Here is a 20,783-nt window from a genome sequence, read left to right as displayed (position 1 = left end):
ATTTTAAAGATTATTAACACATGATGAAGGGGGCTGAATTGGAGTTTCTAAAATTTCTTGTACAAATTAAATCCTGAACACAAATCCAACTCATCCAGTGACTAATGATGCAATAAATAGTTTTGCACCCTAATTTACAACCATATACTAGCATAAAATTTTCTAAGAATATAAATGCTTGAATTAAATTACTCAAATATAAATGTGTAAAGTAATGAAAGGGTAAGAAGACTTCTCTATGTCTCGTCGAGGTCCCGTAAACTCAACACTTCCCACTAATCTTTATTGGAGCACCGTGCAAGGGTGTCACACCCCTTTGTTTGCACAACGGCCAAGTGGCTATGAACTAGTTCTTCATTGCTCCAACACGATGAGCTGCTCACAACCATGTACAAGTCTGAGTCAGGTCACACACAAGATTTTTGATTGATCACCACACTCTTGATCGCAACTGGACCATTTAGGTGATGTCGACCACTAAGAGTAATAAGCGCAAACTCTCACTCAACCCAACCAGCTTCATGAGATCAATGGTTACACACTATTTACTCTCTATGCACTAATGAGGTTGCTAATCAATCTATTTCTAACTCTTAAGTCTCTCACAAGGCAAAGACTCTTTTCACACACTAAATGGTTGCTTCAACCATTAAATGGGCAAGAGTACTGGTATGATTCAGTTGGTGTGCTATTTATAACCTCCAACTAGCCAACTAGCTCTTACAGATACTGTGATAAAAATTTGAAAATATTTTGAGAAAGTTGTGACAAAATATGAATTTTCCGAAGAAATTCAAATAAACGAACTAAATCTAATAGTTATAGAAAACACTTTTATAATTGTGCCAAAATGGTACATGTAGATCTACATAGTGTAGCAACATACCATAAAAAGTTTGGTTGGCAAAATAATAAAATAAAAATATACTTTACCGAGTGTCCAAGGAAGGCACTCGGCAAAGTTTCATCTGCCGAGTATCAAACGGGGGGCACTTGGCAAATAAGCTTCTTTGCGTAGTGTCAGAACTCGGCTCTCGGCAAAGATAACAGCCGTCAGCTTTAGACGGCAGCTGACGACCCTTTGCCGAGCGTTGTCGTTCGACGAGTGTTTGGCACTCGACAAAGATGTCTTTGCCGAGTGTTTTCCTGTGCCGAGAGTCCTGCTCTCGGTAAACATGTACGTTACCGAGAGCAGAACTTTGCTGTGTGCGGCACTCGACAAAGGCTTCTTTGCCGAGTGCCTGACAAAAAACACTCGGCAAAGCGTCGAGCACTCGACAAAGAGTCGTATTCTGGTAGTGTAGTCTCTCAAGGATCGACTAAAAGGAACTAAAACTATATTAATTTCATCCTTTGTCTCTCATTTATTTTAGTTGCACTAGTGGTGGGAGAATAATAAGGAATATTTTAGTCTTCTTAAATCGTGTCCAGCAGCAATTCACTCATATGGTAACCTAAAACCACTCAAAACATTGTTTTGCAGTGTAGATTACGATGTTCGCAGAGTGGGGTTCGAATATGAATATAGAAATGGGTAAGATGCTAGAGATAGTCTTAGGAATCATTTAATGTGTTCCAGATATTTTAGTGCCTAAAACTAAACATGATAAGAACTAAATTTTAGTCCATAGATTAAAGAAACCAAACAGACCCTTAGATACAACAACCATAAACGAGTCTTCCGAGCCTTTAAAGTTATAATCTAACCGTGAATCACATTTAACCCTTAAAACTATCCATCGTCAGCTAGTGTATCTTTATAAAAAAACATTCTAATAAATTATGATTGCATGAATCATGATCTAAAAATCTAGAAGGCTTATTTATATGCTTAAATCTAAGGCTTACTTTCACAGTGGTTGCTTTCGTAAAGTAATTTTGCATGTATCTATACTACTCCTTAAGAAAGTAGTGTAGGCGTCCACAGTGTGTGGTGCACGGTTCTGCCTCCAGATCTCGCGCTCGCCCACGCGTGAATCCAGCACCAGCCGCCATCTGCGCGCGTCTGGCCGTCTCTCTCTCTCCCCCGCTCTCTCTGTTGTCCGCGCCCACGGTACATGGAAGGAGAATCTCCAAATCCCGTCGTCTGTGCACGTCTCCATCTGCGCGTGTCCCTCCGCCTCGCCGGTGGCCGCGAAATCCTCTTCCATGGCATCCTCCTCGCATCCTCCTCCACCTCGTCCGTCGCGGCCGATTCCCACCGCCACCAAGCCGTGCACGCCCCCGTCCCCCTGTCCCCCGCCCGCCTCTTCTCCATCCCCGTCCCCCGCGTCTACCGTGCTCCCCGCCCCTCCTAACGCCGTCCTCTCCATCTAAAGCGACAGCCGATGCACGGCTTCGGGCTTAGGCCGCGCCACGCCCGTGGGGAGGCGGATGCGGGCCACAGATCTCCTTCCAAACTAGCGAAGTCTGAGGCGATAGCCCGACAAGGGGCGACCTTCCATGGTAGGCGGCCCCCTTCCATGGTAGGCGAGATCTGCAACCATGGTAGGCGGCCCCTTCCATATTTGACGGCCATGGCATGCACTGCGCCCCCTTCCCCGCCCCCATTACAAAATCAGCCCTCAACCATGCATGCAGCCACCTCAATCGACTGCTATTGTCTGCTTCAGCAGCGCTATTGTTCTGGTTGGCTGAAACTTGGGGAGGTGCGCAGAGGTGGTGGTGAGTTCACTGTTCATTTTTCTGTAGGTCAAAGGGCCACTGGGGCTGGATTTCACCGTCGCAACACTGAACTACTGGGTGCACAAGGGCATTTCCTTCATCTGCGAGATCAGGTTTTCTTCCCCCTCCTGTTTTGATCTGTAATGGTTCAACATGGTAGAAGCGGTAGAATTGAGTGCTTGCCCGTTCGGTCAGATTGGTTCAAGCACATCTAATTTGGTCTCGATCTCTTGAAGTAGTATAGTGCCACAAATTTCATGCCCCTTTTGCTCCTCTACTTTTTCGTGAAAATGTGGCTTGATTATGTGAGAGTGGTTCTAGATTAGTTCATTGGGCACTTGTTTGATTATGTCAGAGTGGTTCTCTTCTTATCCAGTGCTTTCTATTCTAGACGAGATTATTGCTTTATTAAATAATTGTTGAGGTGTTGTCATTGTCGAGGTGTTGTTTTCAAGTGCTTCTTCATAAGGAGGCTAGTGAGTACAAGAAGGTCATCACTGACTGCTCGAAGGTATTGTGTTGTCATTTAGACATGTTGATTGGTCTAAAAGTGCACTTGTTTGTCGTTTATGTAACTGACATATTCTTGGAGTGATCGTGTTCCAGCTTGCACCATGCAATATAAACTTAATAATGTTACACTTTGAAAATAGTTTGCATAGATTTATTTTTGGGTGTAATTAGATTTTACCGTGCACTCAGAATTTCATGAACAACCTTTTGGCATGTTCATTCCCCAAACACCGTGAAAGCTTGTTTATTATTCTTAACAATTTCACTTGCACACACACACTCAACCCCTTTCAATGAATGTGCCACACATTGGTAGCAGCTTTGGTGTTTGCGGCAGGAGGAGGATCCCTAGAACTTGATTAAAATTATTTTGCTCGAATTACTTGACACCACAGTCATTTGCTGCTCTAAACCTTTTATTATTGCCCTTAAACAATTAGTAGAATGTAGCTATTAAGTGCTTGGGAAGATCCAAATGCATGCTAAGTGCTTGGGCAGATCCCTGAAACAATTAGTAGAGTGGTAGATGTAGGATTCATAGTTACAGAAACTATGTGGTTCAAATTTTGCCAGTATTTGACTCATCACGTCAAATACTTTTTTCTTCTCTATTTCAGTTCTTCTAGTAGTTGAACTTTGCTAATTGAAGCTGCAAAAGGAACTTCAATAGATCAGCATTACGAGGCACAACAACAAGGTGAGTGAAAGCCTCATGTTTATTTTTGCTTGAAGGTGATCTGTTTTTTGCCAATACACAATGAACAACTGAAATCAGATTATATGTTAAAGGTGAAATCATTTTATGCACCACTAAAAATCAAGTTAAGATTACACTGGCTGATATGCTGTGCTAAGCTGGCATGAATGACTCTTGACTTCTTCAGAGCATTGATGCCAATTGCAATAAAAGTGTTTGTTTGCCTCCAAGATGACTATTCACTCTATCTTTCGGTGGTACCAAATGCATTATGGTTACTCTATTTGAAGGTCTTTTGAATTTACTCTGCTTACCTCCCCCTTATGCTTTACAGAGATTATATGCTTTGCCAATAGCGTAGTCCCAAACTACAGTTTATTCTGCTTCTTAGAAAGAAAAAATACTGTTTGTTCTAGGTGGAATTCCCCTTAGATTACATGTTTGTACTTCTATTCTAAAACTTCTTATAGTTATCTAATGCGTTGGCTGACAGATCTAGGAAGAATATCTAAATCTGAAATTTTCTGTGAGGGCCTAAGGGGAAGCGTCCTATGTAGCTAAATGAGGGAGTGGTCCTGTGTTATCATAAGACTGTCACTAGCTCGTGGCAGGGTGTATGTAGATGCATATTTTTGCTGATGTGGAACAAAATAGGTATCTGTTTGCATGGCCTGGGGAAAAGTTGACAATTTTTCTCAATACCCAAATTATGTCTCTATGCGAAACAGTTAGAAGTAACTATAGGTTTGTGGTATTGTTACTCAATGTTTACTTCTATATGCTTGTATCACATAGAATTCCACTGGATCGAGCTGTTGAACGGGGTACCAGAAGGTGGATTTGGTAGTAGCACTGAACAGTGAGTGTAATTTCTCTAATACTGTCCAGGATCATGGTTCCTCTATATGGTTTCTGTGGGAAACAAAGGTCAATGATCTACTGCAGATCGGATGCGGCATCATTGTGCTTATTACACCATGGACAACAGGTGGGCAGGAACGCCTTCTATGTGGATCCTCTTCTCACGTGCTCCTCGACGCACGAGCGCGAACTCGGAATCTGGGATTGGATCCTCTCCTCCTGCTCCACGCAGGTGCTCCTCCACTCGATCCCAATGTAAAACCTACAATTTTGTTAGATGTTGCTGCCACTATTTGGAGAAGACTCGCGCTAGAAAGCGGTACTGGGTGAAACATGCAGTTTATTATCCATAAGTGATCTAGGGCTAGCAAGCCTGCCATTCCTCTCTATAACAATAGAAATCCCCCTAACCCACCCGTCCACACAAGTTGCAATTTCCCTCTTACATTTATTTTTTAGTGGAACTGCTAAATTGACAATAAAGAAGTTTTTTTAGTGTGCTCGTTCTACATTTAGAAGACTTCTGTAAGAGCATTCTTCTCTTTGTTTTTTCCATTTAGCAACCTGTGTTGGTTTTTTGATTTTCATGGACCACAAAATAGTTATAATCATTTAATGGTACATGTTTCTATGCATTAGGACTCAGTTTTCCTAAAGCTTCTTTTAGGTACGTTCTTAATCTTTTAAGTACTGTTGTGATGTTGTTTAATTTGCCATCTTCATTTTTTTCTGGTTGTCATGATTTTTATCTAGTTGATAAAAAACTTGAAATCTTCTATGTCGTGATTTTGAATTAAATTATTCTAGTTTGGTTCATCAAGATTATGAAAAATATTGTGTCCTATTTTCTATTTGAGGTTTACATATGCCTGAAGTAATAGCCACATATGTAGACTCCTGGTTCTTTTTGTTTCTTATCCCTGAAGCACAAGCTCCCCCCGCAAATGTGTAACTTGTTATGTCTTGGTACATAAGCTTCACTATGTCACTTGAAATTTTGTATGCGGTGAGTGCATTTATGTTCTGTATCCCTGAAACTGATGTTTTTTGTTTCATGGGCATGAAGATGAGATGTTTCAAGTATTTCCTATTTGAATGAAACATTTATGGATGCAGTTATTTAGTTTATTTAGCTTTAGTGGAGTGTTTTTTCACCGTATTTGAGCCAAGAGCTGATTGGTTTTGTGCAGAAGATGATTTTTTTCTTACATTCTGATACACCTGTCCTGTTTCACCAGAGTTGACAAAAGACCCCAAACTTTGCTGCACTAATTCTGTGTCACCCCTGCTGGGCTTAGGTACCTTGCTACATCTCTTTAATTCAAATTTCTATGTGGATATAAATTGATGCCATGTATAATATAAATAATAATGGAATGGATGCTTCTGACGCCATAAGCGACAAACAAGCACAATCCAATTAGAATCCAATTGATATATGGAAATGTATATTGGGATATATACAAAAATATTTATCTGAAACCAAGGCAAAGGTACTAGAGATCAATGCATGTCTGGCAAACCAAATTTTGGAAATGATTTTGAATCACCATAAAAAGTTGTTGTCTATGGTTTTTGCTCACTTATTTTTTTAGTTCCAACAAATTTTTGTTGACTAACAAGCATGCAGCATGCAAATAGCACTCCTAACTGTAACTATAATTCCACCTGATCAACAATGTGCCCACTGCCCAGTCCTAGCATTATGTATTGCTCATAATTTGTCACTTGGTTTGTGTTTTTTTGAATGCTTACTGGACCAAGGTACTTGATGCACTGGCTCATGAGGTTTGATCTTGAGCCTAGATAAGCAGACCAGGTTCATCAGCTCAGATTTAATTTTTTAGTTGTTATAATTTATGGAATCTAAGTCACTAGCAAACTAATTACTAACCAGTAGAGGAAAAGGTTGCTTGCTATCACATTGGAGACAACAATTGTAGTAGCAGTAGTAGTGAAGGTTATGACCATAGCAATGCTATGAGTCAATCTGTGTATTAATAGTTTGAGTAGGATATGAATATTAGCTTGTCATTTGTCAGAACATCAGTAAGGCATGAAGAATCAGAAGAATATTCAGTTGAAGCTGGTGATGAACTAACATGCCATGCTACTTGAAACACTAGTCAGTAACTTAGGGAGTGTTTGGTTTGAGGTCAAAGTGGGATGGGTCGGGGGCAACATTGTCCCCTCGATTTTTAGGATCACGCCGCCACCAAAAACTACTCCGGTGTTTACCTCACCACTATGTGACTCTCATCCAAACACTATAAAAATTGTGACCGCCCCATTCCATCCCTCCGTGTACATCCAACCAAACACACCCTTAGAGCTCGTGCATGTCTCACCAACTGCTGTAGGTACCGTGTCCATGGCCAACTACGAGAAAGACACGAACGGATGGCAGTTCACCATCACCACCGTGGAAGGAAGCAGGTAACCAGCTTCTACCCCAATGGTTCTTGAGCATCATCACAAGCCTTTATGGCTATTTAACTTTGTTATTAGTGTTTAAAAGGCATTATAAAATATAAAGCATGACTATTGACTAATACATTTTGTAGAAACCTCTTTGTAAATCTAATGGCATAGTAGCAACAAGAGAAAAAATAGTGTACCTGAAATGTTGAAATGTAATGTGTTCGTTGATGTTGTAGGGTGGTCTGATAGGGCTACTCCGTGGGATCAAAAAATTTGATGCCTTAAGGGGATTTAGGATTTCCACCTATGTGTATTGGTGGATTCGTCGGGCTAGAGCAAATTATCTGTCATTACTCTTTTAATATTCCCCTCGCATCTTGTTTGGTCTCTATGGCGTTTGGGAATACCAATGCAGGCAGCTTGCTACAGCATGGGTGTCATGAGACAGGTGTTTCTCATCTAGATCAAGAGGCATCTAACCGTTCTAATGAGTAGACAGAGTGGGCTAATTGGTCGGTGATTGAATTGAAGTGGTTCAATTGTAGATCAGTAGCGCCTGCCTATTTAGTATCATGTGACCTTCCCAAGGTCAAGCTTTCTAGGTGCAAATACCTTGCCTTTTTTGGTTTGATCTTATGTTACTGAGATTTAATGCAGTGGTTTAAGATAAATATTTTTTTAAATTATTGGAATAATTTTTCAGTACTATTAAACTACATAGGTTTCTTATCACCTAGCTATTATGTATTATATGATCTTCCCAAGAAACTATGCTCACATTGTTAGTGGCCAAGCTTTGTGGGTGCAAATAGCTTGCCTTTTTTAGTTTGATCTCATGTTACTAGGATTCAATGCAGTAGTTTAAGATACATAATTTTATTTCTAATTTGTTGGAAAGATTTTTCAGTACTATTAAACTACACATGTTTCTTATCACCTGGCTATTCTGTGTTCTATGACCATCCCAAGAAACTATGCTCAGATTGTTACTAGCCAAGCTTTTTGGATGCAAATATCTTGCATATTTTGGTTTGATCTCATGTTACTAGGATTTGGTGCAAAGGTTATTTTTCTCTCGCCATCATTTTGTTTCATCGGTGTAATGGTAGAGTAGAAGTATGGTTTTGCTAATTGTTGAGTAAGCCTTTTCTTTTTAGCTTCCAAATGAAGACATGACACCTTTTCTGGCAGTAGTTGTCGCTATTCAAAAGGTATCATAGTTCAACACACAAGTTATTGTGGTTTGTCACATGTTGGGAACCTTTCCGTCCGGGCAGGTTAATCCAACAGGGAAACGAAAAGTGTGTACATAAGGTATATATGGAATGCTAGAAGCTTTTCTTATTACTATTGCGGGCACTTGATAGGGGTATTTATAGGCACTCGAGTGGCCGCCTGTCTCTTGTCAAAGACGTTTATGCCCTCTAGTACCCGATTTATCCCCAGAATATTCCCACGAGGGGAGGTTATAGGCAGTCATTACGGTAAGGCTATTACAGACACGGCCCGTAACGCGCTTATCCTCGCGGGGCCCATTACCATGGGCTGAATCCCACATGGGCCTCCCGGGGCGGTGACGACGTGGGAGACCCATAGACTTCGACAAAGCCTTCGTCTTGCAACCCGTCCGTGAAGGGGACCGCGTAGGTCTCCGTCCGGTCGGTGCCTTCGGCTTGTTTGGGCGCGTTCTGTGGATGTGACTATCTGCGCGATGGGCAGGCGAAGCCATAGAGCGAAAGGTAGCGTGTTCGCCTTCGCCCCAATATTTGCCCTCTGAGGGACCAGTTCGACCAAGTCAGCTGGTGCCGAAGACGCCGCTAGATGGTGAAGACGCTGCCCTCGCTCGAAGTGGTCCCGCGGGGTTTTTTGAAATGTGACTGTTGATGGACGTGTTACTATTGGACTGCGTGTTTTCCGAGTTGTCGCGTCCTGCCTATAAAAAGGTGACCACGGCCAGCCCGGTCCCGTCTTCCGCTCGAGCTATAGAAACCCTAGCTTTCCTAAACTGCTCGCTTGCTCTCCTTGGTCTCCCGCTTCGGAATGCTGGCCCGCATCAAGCAGACCGCACGTCGTCGTCAACGGTACGTTCCAATGCCTTCTTCTTCGTCTGCTGCGAGTGCATCATCGACCGCGTCGTCGTCCGAGGATACTTTGAGCGATTTGGCGGTGATGGAGTTGCTGCCTGGCCATACCGTAGAGTTCGGCACCTCGAGGATTTCCTCGGTTCACGTGCTGGAGATGCAGCGGCTTGGGTATTTTGTGACGGCGTCGGGAGGGTGCCGGGTGCAGAGGAGACCCCCGACCTAAAGGCGAGTTGGTTGTTTTCGAGTCCTTTTTCGTCGCCGGTCTTCGCCTCCCGGCACATCGCTTCGTGGTGGAGGTGTTGCAAAGGTTCGAAGTGCAGATTCATCAGTTGATGCCAAACATCGTGGTTGCGCTGGCGAAGTATGTTTGGGCGGTTACTTCTTACGGCGGGCAGCCGTCTGTGGAGGTCTTCGTCAAGAATTATTGCCTGCATTGGCAAAAGAGGAAGATAGGAAATAAGATTACTCAATTTGTATCATGCACTTTCACGCCGAGGACTGGAAAGACTCCGGCGGAGGTCGTTGAGATAGTCCCTTGTGCCAGGAACAAGTGGGGCAACTGGTGGGATTACTGGTTCTATGTTTTTCCTGGTGATGTCGAAGACCTGCCAAGCCTGCCTCTGGCCATTCTTTGCTCACATTGTTATGTGGCGTTCCCTCAATTTGAGGTGGCGGAGGATGACGAGGACGAGGGGGCCCTTCGGTATGCTGCCCGCTTGAGTAGCGGACGTGATTTGGTTGAGGAATTTATCGGGTATGGTGTGGCCCTTCGTTGTGGATTTGCGTGGTCGGAGCTCGGCCGCATTTGTGTGCGAAGTGGAGGCCGAGGCAGTGAGGATTGTGGGAAAGTATGTTCCGAGGACGGAGACCCTGAGGAGTTGGGATATCCGCGGTTCAAACATTCGGTTAAACCGCATCTTTGAGTTGAACAGTCTGCCATATGCTGGCTACCCGGGGGACGATGATGCCGATGTTGCTGACCGTCGGGGGAAAAAGGTGGTGGCTGCAGTTGACGAAGGCCCTTCGTGGGGAGCAGTGCCGGCTGCGACCGTCAAGAAGAGGAAATTAGGTACAACAGCTGAGGGGTTGGGGGCTTCCGATCATTTTGATGTGGATTTATTGGAAACTTGCACAGGCTCCCGGGGAGACGATGTCTTCTCCCGAGCTCCAGGAATCTTCCGCGCGAGTGTTGAAGGTTACCGGGGGCCGCTGGCCTAGGAATGTTCCAATTCCCCGGGCGGCCGGCGAGGACATGTGTACGTCTCGATTAGCTCGTGAGATGAAGATTTTTCCTTACGGACGTAATGTTGCTGCTGTTGTCTCGACAGTGATGGAGAAGGATCGCCAAGACGCGTCGCAGAAACGTCGGGCGTTCGTGAGGGTCGGGGACCCGCGCTGCGAGGTTAAGATGGCACGGGGAAGCGCGAAGTCTACTACCCCTGGCTCCAGCAAACTGCCGCTGGGCGCAAAGTCTGCCGCCCCCGGCCCCAGCAAGCCGCTCCCTGCTATGCCCACACAGGAGAGAAGGTCTCCATCCCTGCCGCGTACTGCTGAGACGGGAGTGGGTGGGACCGAGGTCTCCATGGATATTTCCGTGGAGGACTATCTTGTGAGCGGGGTCACGATTTTCGATGCCCATACAAGGCGGGGACCTGTCAGTGAGTTTTTTTAACGGAGTCTGGGTGTCTGACGTGAATATGGTGCAGGGTCGGAGGCTGGGCAACTGGCTGTTGTCCCGGCGCCGGCGGTTGCTGGGTCGGTGGCCGTGGCGGCTAGGGCGAAGGGGTCTTTGCAGGACCCTTGGTCCAGGTTTTGCGCCAGCGGCGAAATTGCTTCGGTCGCCGCCGCTAAGGATGTGGCTGGCTCAGTTGCGCAGCAGCTGAAGCATGTGGGTAATCTTTGACTCCGACGGTTTGCTTTTCTTATATGACTTCGAATTTTGACAGTTTTTTATGCCAGGGGGCCGCCTTTGCCGAGCATATTGCATCGGGGTCCCTGACCTCGGAGTTCGCTACCGAAAGGCTACGACTTGAGGGGAGGATTGAGCGCCTCCAGACGCAGCACACTGAGGCTGTGCGAGACAAATCAGCCGCGGAGAACAAAAGCCGCAATCTGACAGAGAAGCTATCGGTCACGGAGGCCGAAAAAGAGGACCTCGCTTGCCAGCTGGCAGCGGAAAAGGAGGATGCGGACAGGGCCTGCGCGGAGACCCAGGTTGTGCACGCCAAGGCCAACCTCGCGTGTGCCGAGGCCAACCTCGCCCTCCAACATGCTGCTGAGGCGGAGTCGAGCCACAGGGGCCTGCATGGCTATCTAGACAAAGCGGAGGTCTCTACCCGCGCAGGGGTCGACCGAGCACACGCGTTGCTCGTAGACGCATACCAACAACTTGGTGCGTGTACCACCCCCTTTGATGCGTCTGGTGAGGAGGTGGGCCTCCGCTTTCTCGGATGTCTGTAGGAGGAACTGGAGCTGCTTCCGGCGTGATGGGTCTCATGTCCTTCGCCTCGCTCATCACCTGTGAAGGGGCCACGAATGCCTTCTCCCGTGAGGGATGCAGGCACATCAAAGTCTTCGACTGATCCGACGAAGACTTCGACCGTGGAATTTTCCAGGTCAAAGACGAGGTGCTAAAGCGGTCTGCCGGGGTGCTTTATGATAGGATGTGGGGCCCTCACGGTTGTGATACCGTCCGGGAAAGGTCTGACCGGGCGATGGAGCAGGTGCGGTTTTTTTAATATGTATTTATATTTTGGTGTCGTTTCTGTAGATGGCGAACGATGAAGAGGTTGATGACTTCAGAGGCCTGGACAGCACGGAGCCCCTGGCGGAAGATGCGAGGGCGGGGATTGGGGAGCGACCGGCGTTGGCTACTGGTGCTGGCGAGGACCCTATGGCGGCCATCGCGTCGACTGCCGAAGACCCTGCAGCGCCGGCTGCCCCTTCGCAGGTGGCGGGATAGATTTAGGGGTGTTGGATGTAGAACTTTATTTTTGTGATACTGAAAGTCGGTTGCTGCGCAGGTTCCGACGTCTGGGCCTGCGCAAGCAACCCCTACTGATGATAGTAATTTTGTGGCGGCTACGAGTGCGATGCATGTTAATGAAAATTTGTCTGGTACGGAAACTGGGTCTTGGTCATCTGATGGGGGTGAGTTTGGGAGCCCATTTTCGTGGATGGAGGAGTCTTCGGCTGAGGGTTTGGATTATTTTGCTGCGTTGGATGTGGCCGTGGCGGAGTCCGTGCCGCGGGTGGAAGCGCGTGGGGCGTCCGAGTCCCCGGCTGAGGTGAGGACCGGGGAGTCCCGCCGGCGAAGGGTGGTGGCGAAGCATAGTGTTGGTGGTATGTCACGAAGTAATAGGCGTCGTCGGATGGGGATGGAACGAACCCGCCCTCGACTAGATCGGGATGGCCAACGAGATTTGTTGTCTTCGTCGACCGGGACATCCATTAGGGAGGAGATCTGCGGAGTCTATTTGAGGGTGAGGAGTTGAGGTTGATGTTGTTTAATTTTCGTGAAGCAGGCCTTATCCCGAAGGCTGAGCCAATGTAGCATTTATGCTGCCCTCGCTCTTGTATTGCGGTAGTGAGTGAAAACGCTGCCCTCCCCGGCTCGCGATAAAGAGGGAGGGCAATAGAATGCGGTGGGTATTTATTTGTGCAAAGTGGTCGGTGGCCTTTTGCTGTGTATGTAAACTATGATACTGTTTGTTGTAAAATGAGAAGGGGACTTCGCTTGCTGCGACGATGTGTGAGTGTCGAAGACACATGCTTGGTTGAATCCGTAGGTGATTTTGTGCGACAGCGGAGATTGTAACGTGCCCTTCGCCATTAGGGTGATTCTTGGCCTTCGGCATACGTGTAGTGTATATCCGGCTGCACCCTTGGGCGACTTTTTGCGCGGATGCCTGTTAGTGAAGGCTTCGTATCATGCGCTTGTTGCGCTTGTCCGGCTGCACCCGTAGGCGACTTTTGCACGGATGTCTTTTTAGTAAATACTTCGGGTTGTGCACTTGTTGTGCTTGTCCGGCTGCACCCTTAGGCGGCTTTTGCGCGGATGTCTTTTTAGTAAAGACTTCAGGTTGTGCACTTGTTGTGTTTGTCCGGCTGCACCCTTAGGCGGCTTTTGCACGGATTTGTCGCACACGAGGGTAGTCTACGCTGTCTGTAGCGGTGACCTCGTATATGTCGAATGTCGAAGGCCATTATAGCGGTCTTTTTCGACACTGGTAATGATGTGTGGAGTCTTTTGCGGGGGTTTTTCGTTGGTATATTACATGGCGTCGCCTCGTTAAAAACCTCACCCCCCGGGAGGAAAAGAGTGCGGTCCCGAATAACAGTTTGGAGAATTACAAAGGCGCTTAGGCCTTGGATCTTAAATAAAAAACTTGCGGAGGCTATCGATGTTCCATGAGTGTTCTAGGTCTTCGCCGGATGATGTTACTAGCCTGTAAGCGCTAGGGGACGCCTTTGTCTTGACTATGTATGGTCCCTCCCACTTCGGCTCGAGCTTGCCCCGGGACGCCGTCCGAGTGGTTCTTACGAGTACGAGGTCCCCTTCGCTGAATTCTCTTGGGACGACTGTGTTGTCGCACCATGCTTTGGTCTGTACCTGGTACTTGTCGAGGGCCTGCAGAGCAAGAACATGGTCTCCATTGATGAGATCCTTAGAGGTTGGTTCATCGACTTCAGGGACGGCTAGTTTGTTTGTTCGGGGGGACCCATGCTTTAATTCTTGCGGCATCATTGCTTCGGATCCATACATCAAGCGGAAGGGTGTGAACCCGGTTGCTCGGCACTCTGTCGTATTCAGGGCCCATACGACTTCAGGTAATTGGTCGGTCCATTTGCCCTTTTTGTCGTCAAGGAGCCTTTTCTTGATGGCGCTAAAGGCCTTGCCGTTGGCTCGTTTGATGACACTATTGGATTGTGGGTGGTACACAGAGGCGAAGACAGGCTTGGTGCCGATGGAACTGCAGAATTCCATGAATTCTTGGTTGTCAAACTGTTTGTCGTTGTCGATGGTGAGTTTGAACGGGACTCCGAAGCGGCAGATAATGTTCTGCCAGAAGAATTTTTGGGCGGTCTTTGATGTTATCGTGGAGACTGCCCTGGCCTCTATCCACTTTGTGAAATATTCAACGACGACGAAGATGAACTTGAGGTTCCCTTGAGCTGTGGGCAGTGGTCCGACGATGTCCAGCCCCCATCGTTGAAGTGGCCATGTGTGTGCGATGAGCTTGGTGAATTGCGAAGGGTTGCCTGAGCGAGGAGATAACTTCTGGCATGCTTCGCATGACCTGGTGACTCGATTGGCCATGCAGATTATCACGGACCAATAAAATCCCTGATGGATCACCATGGCTGCGAGGGCTCTTGGTCCGGAGTGTGAACCGCAGGTTCCACTTTGGACTTCGCGGAGGATTTCTATGCCTTTGGTTTCGATTATGCATTTGAGCATAGGCTGACTGATTCCCTTTTTGTACAGCTGACCCTGGACTATTGCGAAGTCTTTGCTCCTGTGCTTCAGTCGTTTGGCCTCATTGGGGTCGGTTGGATGATAGTGGCCTTGCAGGTATAGTGTTATTGGGGCTCACCAGTCTTCGGCCATGATGAGGTTGACAATTCGGTGGCCCTCGACGTCCTGAGTTATTTGCAAGCCTTCGGGCTGCGGACGGCTAGCGTGTTGATGACGTGGTAGAACACGTCGGAAGGCAGGCCTTCGCCCTTGGCCGCCGCTTTGGCCAACGCGTCGGCCTCTTCGTTCTTGTTGCGGTCGACATGTTGTAGTGTGAAACCCTTGAACTGTTTCTTGAGGCTGCGAACAGCGGTGAGATATTGCATGAGCACGGGCTCCTTTGCTGAGTACTCCTTCTCAATCTAGCCATCAACGACTTTGGAGTCTGTCCTGATTATGCATGTGGTGACACCGAGTGCTTGTAATTTGTGAAGTCCTAGGATGACGACTTCGTACTCTGTTATGTTGTTAGTGCACCTGTCGGACTCTAAGGCAAAGCTGAGGCGCGCTGCATATATGTACTTGACGCCGGCGGGTGACGTGATAATTGTTGCGGCGCCTGCCCCCGCATGGCACCATGCGCCGTCGCAGTGGATGGTCCAGACTTTTTTCTGAAGACTCCTCTTGTGGTCGCACAGGTCCTGTCCAGTCGACGATGATGTCGGCCAGGACCTGTGATTTGATCGTCAATCTGGGTTCGAAGGTGATGTGGTACCCGGATAACTCAGTTGCCCATTTGGCAATTCTGGTAGATGCCTCCGGATTCCTGAACAATTCTCCTAGACCCCTGTTCGAAGTGACATGTACTTTGAATGCCTCGAAGTAGTGTTGGAGCTTGCGCGAAGCCATGACAACAGCGTATGATATTTTCTCAAGTTCAGTCATGTTGCGCTTAGAAGCCGTGAGGACTTCGGAGACATAGTATACTGGGCACTGCTAATTTTTGCCCTCGCTATTCCACTCTTGGACTAGTGCTGCGCTGACTGCACATGGTGAGGCCACGATGTAGAGAAGCAGTGGTAGCGAAGGGTCGGGACTTGTGAGGGTGGCCAGGTCGGACAAGGTTGTTTGAGCGACTCGAAAGCCGCCGCTTGCTCTGGTCCCAAAGCGAAGTCTTTTGCACCACGCAATGCCTTGAGGAAGGGTAGACTCCACTCTGTGGATTTAGAGATGAATCTGTTCAGGGCAGCCAATCTGCCTGTTAGTCGCTGGACGTCCCTGGTGGACTGCGGAGGCGCCATGTTTAAGATTGCATGTATTTTTGTGGGGTTGGCTTCGATCCCTCGGTGCGATACCAGGTAACCAAGTATTTTCCCCTAGCGAACTCCGAAGACACACTTCTCAGGGTTTAGCCGGAGCCGTGCGTCGCGCATGTTGGCGAATGTTTTTGCGAGATCGGACAGGTGATCCTCTTTGTTTCTGCTGGCGACGACGATGTCGTCCACGTAGGTGAAAACGTTGCGACCGACTTGGCTTTCGAGGATCCTCTTGGTGAGGCGAGAGAAGGTGGATCTGGCATTCTTGAGTCCCTCTGGCATTCTTACGAAGCAGTATGTGCCGAAGGGTGTGATGAAGCTTGTGCTTGCCTTGTCCTGCTCTTTCATGTAAATCTGGTGGTACTCGGAGAAGCAATCAAGGAGTGACATGACTTCGCAGCCTACTGCGCTATCGACTATTTTGTCGATCCGTGGCAAGGGGAAGTTATCCTTGGGACAAGCCTTATTGAGGCTTGTGAAGTCTATGCACATGCGCCACATGCCGCTCTTCTTTTGCACCATGACCACATTGGCGAGCCATGTGGGATAGGCAATTGGCTCGATGAATTTGGCTTCTAGATGGCGGTGCACCTCGGCCTTGGCTGCTTCAGTTTTCTCATCGGACATTTTTCATAGTCGCTGCTTTTTTGGGCGCACCGAAGAATCAATGCCCAGGCTGTGCTCGATGATGGAGCGGCTAACCCCGACCAGGTCGAGGGCCGACCAAGCGAAGACGTCCTTGTTGTGGGAGAGACAGGAAATGAGCTTTTCCTCGTCTTGTGAGGTTAGGTCTTCGCTTATTAAGACCATTTTCCTGGGAGTTGCCGGGTCGAGGGGTACCACCTTCGTTCCATCGTGGCTTTGGAGTTGCGCTTTGACTTTTTCGTCTGCGATCGAGCGACTGCTTTCAAAGTCTTCGCGCTTTGCCGTGAGGCAGTGTATGTTCCGCTGCTCTAGAACGAAGTCCTTCTCAATGTTGCCCGTTGTTTGCTGGTTGCCGTAGACAGTGATCACGCCTTGCGGGCCTGGGATTTTCATGCAAAGGTAGAGTCCATGAATGGCCGCCTCAAACTTGTTGATTGAGCCCCGACCCATTATGGCATTGTATGGATAGATCATGTCGACAATGTCGAAGGTGACCTGCTCAATTCACGCATTGGGTGCTGTACCAAATGACAGGGGAGCTCGATCTTGCCGACGGGGAAGGTGCCCTTGCCACCGAAGCCGTAAAGGGGATTGTCTGCAGGTTTTAGTAGGCTGTGGCTTATTCCCATGCGATCGAAGGCGTGCAGGAAAATAATGTCATCTTGACTCTCGTTGTCGACCAGCATGTTGTGTAAATCCCAGCCTGCTACACTGCAATTGATCACCAAGGCGTCTGCGTGAGGAGCGCTGCGTAGGTCGACGTCTCTGGCGTCGAAGGTGAGTGGTACATGGGACCACTTCGTCTACACTACTGGACCAGTGAGGGCGACATGGTTCATGCTCCGGTAGTGGTCCTTTTTCTGTTGCTTTGTGTCGAAGTCCACGCTTGATCCTCCAGTGATCATATGGATAACTCCCCGATATGGTGGTTCGACGAAGTCCTCCTGTTTGGGTGCTTGTGGGTGGTGGTGGTGTGGTGGATTTTGGTGATGTGGAGGCGGTGGTGGTAGGACCTGGACCTCTTGGTGCCGGTAAGCGTGGTTGGGTGGATGCTGGATTTGCTCGTTGTGGTAGGGTTGTTGTTGATGGTATGTGTGCGCTACTACCCTCTGGTTGTCGATCGGTTGTGCTCTGGACATTCTGTCTCTGGTGGCCTTGGTCTCCGGACAATCCCTTGTTGGGTGAGCGCAGTCTTTGCCGTGAAACAAACAATAGAATCTGTGCGGCTGTTGTGTCCGTCTGCGGCCTCTTCCCCTTGTGTCGTTGTCGTGGCCTTGGGGTGGAATTCCTGACGACGGGTGGCTTCTCCATCTGGCTGCTGGTTGGCAATGTTATGCACCTGATGATGATTGTGGTTTGTCCCAGCCGGAGTCTGGCTGCGCTGGTCGGGTCCAGGTTCTGCTGGGCTACGGAGGGTCATTGGGCTTCCGCTGAGACTCGACCTTGCGTTGATGGAGCTCTTCGGACCTGACGTACTTATCAAATAATCGGTATAGCTCTTGTAGATTCTTGGGTGGGTCCCTGATGCAATGACTATACAGGACACCAGCCCGAAGACCGTTGATGGCGTAATGGATTGTGATGTGGTCGTCAACTGATGGTAGTTGCGATTTGAGCGTCAGAATATTCCTGTAGTACTCGCGAAGGGTTTCCTTCTCTTGTTTCTTGCAGAGAGATAACTCGGCTAGGGCGTCTGTGTCAGGTCGGTACCCTTGGAAGTTGAGCAAGAACTTGTCGCGAATCCCTTTCCACGAATCAATGGACAGTGGTGGTAACCTGGTGTACCAAGTCATGGTCGGGCCTTCGAGTGCGATGATGAAGGATTTGGCCATTGTGGCGTCGTCCCCTCTGGACGATGCGACGGCTACCTGGTAGCTCATGATGTACTGAGCCGGATCAGTAGTGCCGTTGTATTTGGGGTAGGTGTCGGCCCTGAAGTTGGCAGGCCAGGGCGATGCCTGGAGTTGTGGATCCAGGGGGCTTCACTCTTCGAGGTAGTTGATCCCCTGGAAAGCTATGACTGGTGGGATGAAAGGGTCGTGTTGTGGTATGCATGGGTCTCCGGCCTGGACGTACTGTTGGAGAGGTGCTAGCGGTGCGGGCGAGCCGCGCTGTAGGTTATACTGGCCTTCGCCTTGCATGAGCGTGATCTCTTGTTCGAGATCCCGGGCTCTCTGCTCCTCGTCTTGTATTATCTAACGCACCTTGGCTTGCATGGTGACTCGTTGATGCTTGGCTTTGAGGGTTTCTTTCTGCTTCTGGAGGTGGTGGTTTTTGATACGCAGAGCTCGTAGCTTTAGCTGGTCTTCGGCTGAGATGTCGATGACTTCTCCGTCCTCTACGGTGTCTTCGCCCTGTGGTGGAGCGGAGCCTAGCAGTGGTGCCTAGGGCGCGTCTTCGGAACTGCAAGTGCGTGCGGTGCCGTCGGGGGTGGGGTGGTCTTCGCGCTGCCTTTTATTGTTGACAGCGTCGTCTTCGAAGGCTTCTTGGGGGTGGCGTACACGAGGGCCTTGCCTTTTTTGTCCGCCAGAAGCGCTGCCTTCGCCACGTCGTCGATGGATGGGGCAGCCTTCGAATTAGCTCACTTGGGGGGGGGGCATCGCGGGTTGTTTTTTGTAGCCCCACGGTGGGCGCCAAATGTTGGGAACCTTTTCGTCCGGGCAGGTTAATCCAACGGGGAAACAGAAAGTGTGTACGTAAGGTTTATATGGAATGCCAGAAGCTTTTCTTATTACTGTTGCAGGCACTGTACAGGGGTATTTATAGGCACTCGAGTGGCCGCATGTTCCTTGTCAAAGATGTTTATGCTCTCGAGTACCCGGTTTATCCCCAGAATATTCCCACGAGGGGAGGTTACAGGCAATCATTACGGTAAGGCTATTACAGACATGGCCCGTAACACACTTATTCTCGCGGGGCCCATTACCATGGGCCGAATCCCACATGGGCCTCCCGGGGCAGTGAGGACATGGGAGACCCGTAGACTTCGACAAAGCCTTCGTCTTGCAACCCGTCCGCGAAGGGGACCGCGCAGGTCTCCATCCGGTCGGCGCCTTCGGCTTGTTCGGGCGCGTTCTGTGGATGTGACCATCTACGCGATGGGCAGGCAAAGTCATAGAGCGAAGGGTAGCGTGTTCGCCTTCGCCCTAACATCATAAAAAAGAACAGTATCACATCTTGCTATTATCATACTATATTTTGCTGCAAGGAAAAGGTTCCAAATAGAATGCGAATGTTGAGTTGTAACTCATTTGTATCTTTTCTGATGTTTGGTGGGAAAGTAAAATACTCTTCAAAAGTGTTGTGGAGTTTTTGTTTCGAATCCTAATCTGGCATATACAATACCACTGCATGCACAATATTAGGCTTACTATTGCACCAATACACATCCTATGCTCGTTGAACTACTACAGAGATGCTAGCAGCAATATCCTGCTCTAAGACCAAGCTTTGCAGAGATCATGGATACACCGAACTTTATAAAGGAGGTGTGTGTTTACACAAAGAACTACATGCATTTATCCCGTTTTTGTTTCATCTTATTCTATATTTTCACACACTTTATTGTAGGTGGTTCGGAGTTCTATGATCATAAGAGGCATTTAGGTCGATCTCACTCTTCATGTTTGTGCTCACTATGCAGGATGTCACTGCAGCACCGATGGAATTATACGGTGTCATCAGGCTCGACTAGATCTAGATGGCATGGACTCTACTTGTGTTGAATGAGAGGGAACACGTGCTTTGGCTTGTGGGAGGGCATATTTGTGTTCATCTTGGCTTGTGGGGGGCATATTTCTATTCATCTTTTCTTATGGGTCATGTTACCTATCATATCAGATTACCCAACTTTAGATATTTCTATCATTGCGAAAAAAGTACCAAAATAGTTTCACTGCATGGCTACTCAGATGCGTTTAATTTGAATATTTTGTATGTTGTTGCAACGCACGGGCACATACCTAGTATATATAATAAGATGTGCCTATTGAGATTTCATTGTAGAACACTAGCTAACGAGGCAAACTTTACATAGAGATAAAAGATAATGTATGTATGTATACAGAATTCCAAACTCCAAAGCACAGATTAGGGTAAACTGCTAGTAGCAGTTTGACGCAGCC

The 20,783-nt window shown here is 48.0% G+C and overlaps 1 long non-coding RNA gene across 1 annotated transcript; it reads left to right on the top strand.

The window, feature by feature from the left end:
* Window positions 1-2,058: 2,058 nt before the first annotated feature.
* Window positions 2,059-20,559, top strand: LOC103637990 (uncharacterized). The gene is made up of 9 exons (XR_002749272.2): window positions 2,059-2,777; window positions 3,106-3,175; window positions 3,795-3,874; window positions 4,670-4,733; window positions 4,820-4,967; window positions 5,974-6,033; window positions 7,096-7,171; window positions 20,073-20,147; window positions 20,303-20,559. It is a non-coding gene; the product is annotated as an uncharacterized lncRNA (long non-coding RNA).
* Window positions 20,560-20,783: the final 224 nt, after the last annotated feature.

This window comes from Zea mays, chromosome 9 (genome assembly GCF_902167145.1).
Source record: "Zea mays cultivar B73 chromosome 9, Zm-B73-REFERENCE-NAM-5.0, whole genome shotgun sequence".
NCBI classification, from domain to species: Eukaryota; Viridiplantae; Streptophyta; class Magnoliopsida; order Poales; family Poaceae; genus Zea; species Zea mays.
The sequence above is the reverse complement of the archived record's forward strand: the minus strand, read 5'-3'. Positions and strand labels throughout refer to the sequence as shown.